General features: G+C 39.6%; 1 long non-coding RNA gene across 1 annotated transcript; it reads left to right on the top strand.

The window, feature by feature from the left end:
• Positions 1 to 2,061: 2,061 nt before the first annotated feature.
• On the top strand, positions 2,062 to 3,269 carry LOC118938140. Its single transcript, XR_005035404.1, has 2 exons — positions 2,062 to 2,183; positions 2,235 to 3,269. It is a non-coding gene; the product is annotated as an uncharacterized LOC118938140 (long non-coding RNA).
• Positions 3,270 to 7,176: the final 3,907 nt, after the last annotated feature.

A 7,176-nucleotide genomic window follows, 5' to 3' on the forward strand; every position in this document is an offset into this window, starting at 1 on the left:
TGAGGCCTGGTCCAAGGGCTCAGGTCCTCCGAGAGTGAGAAAGAAAGAATTAGAGAGAGCATACTTAAATTCACACAGGACACCGGATAAGACAGGAGAAGTACTCCAGATATATCAAACTGACCCTAGCCCCCTGACACAAACTGCTGCAGCATAAATACTGGAGGCAGAGACAGGAGGTGTGGTGTCAGGAGACACTGTGGCCCCATCCGATGATACCCCCGGACAGGACCAAACAGGAAGGATATAACCCCACCCACTTTGCCAAAGCACAGCCCCCACACCGCTAGAGGGATATCTTCAACCACCAACTTACCATCCTGAGACAAGGCCGAGTAAAGCCCACAAAGATCTCCGCCACGGCACAACCCAAGGGGGAGCGCCAACCCAGACAGGAAGATCACGTCAGTGACTCAACCCACTCAAGTGACGCACCCCTCCTAGGGACGGCATGAAAGAGCACCAGTTTGCCAGTGACTCAGCCCCTGTAATTGGGTTAGAGGCCGGTTCCCCTCTCTCCCAGTGGAGAGAGGGGAACCGGCCAGGCAGAGACAGCAAGGACGGTTCGTTGCTCCAGAGCCTTTCCGTTTACCTTCACACTCCTGGGCCAGACTACACTCAATTATATGACCTACTGAAGAGATGAGTCTTCAGTAAAGACTTAAAGGTTGAGACTGAGTCTGCGTCTCTCACATGGATAGGCAGACCATTCCATTCAAATGGAGATCTACAGGAGAAAGCCCTGCCTCCAGCTGTTTGCTTAGAAATTCTAGGGACAATTAGGAGTTGTGTTACACTTACCACGTTGGTGACCCACTTGAATCAAAATGCAACACTTAAAAATGTGGCGTGCTGTTTTCTACAAATTGTCCTCTAACCAGGGATGTACTCCCAGGGATGTACTCCCAGATTCCGTGTGGTTTTTGAGCTGTTAGTTTTAACAGGACGTGCAACCTCATCTCTCTCCTCTCTCACAATTTTTTTTAGCATGATCTCGATGAGTGATGGCAAATAAGTGCTGCATTCCCTTGTTTAGCGACCCCTAAATTTAATGCATCGCTCCCAAATGTAGCTGACTCTTCTGCAGGTTGTCCTCTAACCAGGGAGGTAAAATATATCTCTCATTTCCATGTGTTTTTTTTGTTGTGTCAGTTTCAACAGCACGTACAACCTAATTTCCCCCCTAATCGATATCAGTGATTTATTGCTATTTGTCAAAACAACAGTGTTTCTGGTGCTTCTGCAGTTTATAAGGAGCTTGTTTAAAAAATACAAGTAATGTGATTATTGTGGCAGATGTTTGTGTAAATAGCACATGTTATGTTTAGGTTTTCAATTTATCCCCAAACTGTTCCTGCATATTGGTTATTGATTTGGACTGTGTTTTGACATAGGGCTATCCCACCAAGCAAAATTATATTGAAAAGACGTTGAAAATATGACTATGCAATCAAATATTTCATATTTACATTTCATGTAACATTTGGTAGTGATATTTATTCATGCAACCAACATGACAATTTTTTGGTACAATTATATTGACATTGTTGCCCTGTTTTTAGAATATCAGGGTTAATTCTCACATGTGCCAAACCAAATGTTCTAGAGCATGATATTGGGGACTGGGCCCAGATCCAACAACATGCCTATCTAGTGAACCCTGAAAAGAGAGAGAAGCTCCGCAGTGAGGTGGAAAGTTATTACGGATATCGCAGGAGTTTCCTCTTGAAATCAGTCCGTGGTAAGGAAAACTTGGTTGCTGATTATCTCTGGGGTGGGCAGTCAAAAAGATTTGTGTTTTGCGTTGAGCCAGTGTGTTTATTTGGAGTTTTATCTCTTATTCTTTTCCGTATTGAAACTGCACTGTTGGTTAGGGGCTCATAAGGAAGCATTTCACTGTTGTATTCGGTGTATGTGACTAATACAATTTGATCTGAGTTTTGTTTGGGCTCGTTCCAAGAGGACGAGAGTTCTAAAAGCTAGTGAGTTTTAGGAAGACGAGAGTTCTAGAAGCTAGTGAGTTTTAGGAAGAAGAGAGTCCTAGAAGCTAGTGAGTTGTAGGATTCTATAGAAAGAAAAAGGAGAAAAAAATAACATGATTGTTTATTATTATTTAGGAATAGGTGTTTTTCCTTGTTTTTAATTGTTGACAGCCAGTAGACACCATGTTTATATTGGTGAAGGTGAAGCAGTGTAGTTGACAGCCAGTAGACACCATGTTTATATTGGTGAAGGTGAAGCAGTGTAGTTGATTATAATGTGAAATGGAAGTTGTTTTCTGTTGGTGGTGAGCAAACGTGTCCAACAAAAATATAGGATATGTTTGTTTTCTAAGGGGGAAGGTGATACAGGCTTTGGTTTTTCCATCTATGTTTTGAGGTTGGACTTTAGCACGTCTATCTCGTTAGCACGTAGGACGCACTGATTGGTGTCACCTCGTTAGTCAGTATGTGTTACACCTGTGCTGGCTTGTCCATCTCGTTAGTGAGAAGGTTTTTCACCTGAGCTGGTCCAGGTTCTATTTAAGAGTGTCTGGCCCAGTGCTCCAGTTGTCTTGATAGATGTGACAAATCAACACCTTTAGTTGCACTACCGTTTTGGTTTGCTTCCTGTTTTTAAGTTTGTTGTGGGTTTTTCTTTTGTTTGCCTCTTCTTGGGCAGATTTAGTGGGTCTCATGGTGGGTGTCTTTTAGGTCCCAGTTGTTGTTACTAGTCAACTTTCAGTGGACACTGAGAGCAAAACTTCAACATTATGTTATTATACTTTTATTTTATAAAATGGTTGTTTTATGTAACAGAATAGAGGGTTCTTAGAACTATTGTGTCTGTGTGTTCTACTGAGGATGGGCTTCTGGGAGGAAACACTGACAGGAGATTTACAATGTCTTTTGGGTGATTAAAACCTAAAGAGACAGTATTCCAGATTAAGAGTTAATGTTTCTGTTCTATATGGTACCAGGGAGAGATGACCCCAGGGCCAGACAGCAGATACTGTCTGCTGAGAATTATAAGTATCTTTCATACAAATCTTAACCTTGTGACCCGTTGTATACATCTGTTGTTGGTCATATAGGTTGAAATGGGTGTATCTTAGCTATAAAAGACCTTTGTACTTTTGTCTCGTGGCTCTCAACGAATCATCTGGGGGTGATTTGTTGACCAGCCAATATTATCGTAGAGCACTCAATTGATTCACTTTATATGTGTGTGTTGTATTGACCTGCTCCCTTATTAATAAGTGAATAAAGATTTAGTTTAATAAGAATAAATCTGACTTGTGTGATAAGTTTGTTTCTCATTTGATATTAAAGAAATTAACAACCACATTTTGCAATGTGAATCTTGACTTGGTGACCGCTCCTGACGACCTGGGTAAATCGTCCTCGAGGGATCCCTCAAACTTGGAATCTCATGGAGACCACACTTCGGGAACAGAGCAGATTCTATACACCTAGTTTTTTTTAAAGTGAGTTTTTAGAAAATCCTTGTAGGCTCTGAGTGTGTATTCCTATGTGAGGGGGCACCTTGGAGGCGTAAACAGGGCCGAGTCAGGATCTGAGTGTGTACTCCTGTGTGGGGGTGTAAACAGGGCCCAGTCAGGAGGCTCTGAGTATAAATATATGAGTTGCATTATCCTAGGAACTAACCATAAGCTAGAAATGTGAAAATATTCCTGCAGGTAAAAATATTGTTGAAAAACGAATTGATTAGGTATGTTTGGGAATAGCATTGTGTGACTGATATGAGAGTTGTGTGAATGTGGAAATGAGTCTTAATCTGACGTTTGGATAGTAACATATAGAAATATGCTTAGTCAGATTATTGAAAATTAGATAATAAACGGGAGGATATTTTAGAAAGCAGCGGAAGGTCTATAGTTCCTGGGAGGCTTGATTTTTCCGTGGTCTCTGGGAGGTTAGAGAACAGTTGAGGATCCCATGGTCATTGTCTGGGAAACAAAAGTTTATTTTTTTATTCTGCTGGGAGTATGTTTGGAGAGTTGCTTCTTAGCTATGGAGAGTCCTTGAAAAAGCAAATTGAATGGTTTTCATGAGTAGCTAAGAATTTATTTTTATATGGATTCTGTGAATATATGAACATATGATGAATTGTATGTGTGTTTAATGATTACTAGAGATTTGATCGAGTAAAACTGGGAATATAATTAGATATAATTTTAAGCAACCCGTATGTAGACAAACGTAGGTTTTAAGTTGGTATCTTTAATGGATAATTTGATAAAGACGAGGTTTAGGCATCATTAAACAGTCTACAAAGTCTGGGCAGTTGTCTCAGAAACTGATGGGAGTGTGTCCACGGTGAGTTACCCTAAGGATGAAACTATAAAAACGCTTATAGGATTTTCTCAGTCCGGGTACTACATTTGAAATAAAACTGCCCTTAAGGCCTGTGGGGGTCTTCCCAGTATGAGAGGAGTTGCTAGATTTATTGAATAAACCTTTTTTCCATCAAGTTAGAGTGAACCAAAGTGCCTGACTAACTGTTGATGTTGAAGGAGCGTCCCGTCCACTACATCACAGTGGCAGAATCACCTGAAAGACACACATCGCCATCTGCTGACTGGAGTTGGAATCGCAGTTGAGAAAATAACTTTCAGAACCTTTTGGGGTTCCTTTTTTAACTCCCTGTCCACCCTCCCTCCATTATAAAAACATATTTTAATAATATTGACTTAAATAATTAATTGTTTATTTAGTGGCACAACAAATGTGAATTCATATTTACAAAACAATTTACCAAACAAAACAATTACAAAATTGCAACATTTCTGCAGACATGTCAGACCATAATAAATAATACATTTACCTCATATTGTGCTTTTCATGACATTTAAAAAATATATACAAATGTGAATTAATATTTACAAAACAATTTACCCAACAATTTTTTTTTAAATGATGATGTACAATAAAAACAACATACATTAAAAATGAATCATAGGTAAACTAACAACATTGTAGACTTGATAATAAATGCAGATTTTTCAGCTTTAGTGTGTATATCATATTCACTTAGTTATGTTAGGAAGTTTGCCATCTTTATGACTGGCCCTGGTAACTTCACCCAACTTCTCCTATCCCCAGAACACAGTAACTTAATAACATAAGTGTTTTTCTGACATTTTTGGGAAATTTAAGGGAAATTTAAAAAAATACAGCCGAAGCAGAGCCCCAAGTCCCATGGAGACGTCCTCGAGGGCGTGGATTTCTCCCCATCAAAGGCCAGCGGGATTTCACTCTCATGGTGAAATGGATTTCCGCCGATGTGCAGTAAAGGAGTGAAGAGCGGTGAAATCTGTGTCAACAAAAGTAAGAAAAGATTAATACACATACAATTAACAAAGACCATAACACATGTTCAGCTGTAGTTTTATATAAGCGTGCACACCTATGTTTATGAAGAAACAGATGATTGGTGCATAAGCATACCATGTCACGGACATAAAGGCCACTCGGGTCCTGAAGAGGTAGGGCAAGAGCAGAATCGCTGCTGTGGTCTCCAGTCCTAGTAAAGCATTGATCTTACTACACTTGTTAATTTTATTACAAAATACATTAGAGGAAGGGAAGGAATAAGAGCAAATCCCTCTTCTGTATTTTCCTTCAGGGACTGTCAAAATAGCAGGAAGATGTCCTCACCCCTGCCTCACCTCTTTACCTCTGCTAGTCATTGAATTCTATTTTTGTCTATATCCATTCCATGGACTTGATTAGTTTCTGAGAAGTTCTGAAAAGATAATTAACGCGGACATGTAACGTTTCCAAAATGGGATACTATTGTCCATGTAACGTTTCCAAAATGGGATAGTATTGTCCATGTAACGTTTCCAAATGGGATAGTATTGTCCATGTAACGTTTCCAAATGGGATAGTATTGTCCATGTAACGTTTCCAAATGGGATAGTATTGTCCATGTAACGTTTCCAAATGGGATAGTATTGTCCATGTAACGTTTCCAAAATGGGATAGTATTGTCCATGTAACGTTTCCAAATGGGATAGTATTGTCCATGTAACGTTTCCAAAATGGGATAGTATTGTATATGTAACGTTATGCCCCCTTGTGAGTTAATAGTATTGCTGGCTGTAGCAGGCTATATGAAGAGAAAGACCTCCATTGACGATTCAGTTCGTTGTACATCTCGTCTGGACAGGTCACCGTCCTTACTTAGTTAACGTTTGCTAGTTCATTATCACAAAACTGAGAACTGCACTAGATTGGAAACTTACGTTAATGAGAGTGTAAAGCCATGTTGGCTTTATGGAAACGATATACAATATATGGGAACACATATAGTTGAGGGAAATAATCCAAACCTTGTTGTGCCTAGTTAGGACACAACGTTATCTAGCTAGATGACGGTACTGTACTGTAGCTCATACAACGCCGACGGTCAAACCCGGCTTTCTAATATTTACGGTAATTAACTATAGTAACGTTATGGAAGATACTCACAGAAAACCATCATTGTCTTCGTTATTCATTATTAGTATGTTATATTATTGTAATTATTATTTCTAGACATATTCAGAGCCAAACATCAATTAACCTTTTTAACTTGTTGTCGCATCCAAACTTGTCACCGTCGTTTTCAGTTGTAATTGCGAAGTTCCCGGAAAAAGTCCAGCAACAACGGAGGTTCCTCGATGAACCCACCTTCTAACAAGTTCTTTGAAGAACCTTTTGGGGCTGTTTTTCATTGACCAAGAACCCTACGGTTCTTAGGGGATCTGAGAACAACTCCAGTTGAACACTTCATTTTTGGAGTTGTAATCGGATCTATTTACTCTCAGATTCAAAACATGCTGATTAGCATCAACGAACTGACGTTGAACTGGACAGTCAGCGGCTGCTGCTCCAATACAGTATGAGGTGATACGGTGAACTGATGTTGAACTGGGCAGTCAGCTGCTGCTGCTCCAATACAGTATGAGGTGAGACGGTGAACTGATGTTGAACTGGGCAGTCAGCGGCTGCTGCTCCAATACAGTATGAGGTGAGACGGTGAACTGATGTTGAATCATAATAATTAAGTTAATTAAAATTAATTAGTGAAACTGTTAAAAAAAATAGTGTATGGCATATTACATATATTAGGCTATTGTTATCATATAGAAACATCATGGAATATTGTACATCATATTAGCATCAACAT

This window comes from Oncorhynchus mykiss, chromosome 13, assembly GCF_013265735.2.
Source record: "Oncorhynchus mykiss isolate Arlee chromosome 13, USDA_OmykA_1.1, whole genome shotgun sequence".
Taxonomy (NCBI): domain Eukaryota; kingdom Metazoa; phylum Chordata; class Actinopteri; order Salmoniformes; family Salmonidae; genus Oncorhynchus; species Oncorhynchus mykiss.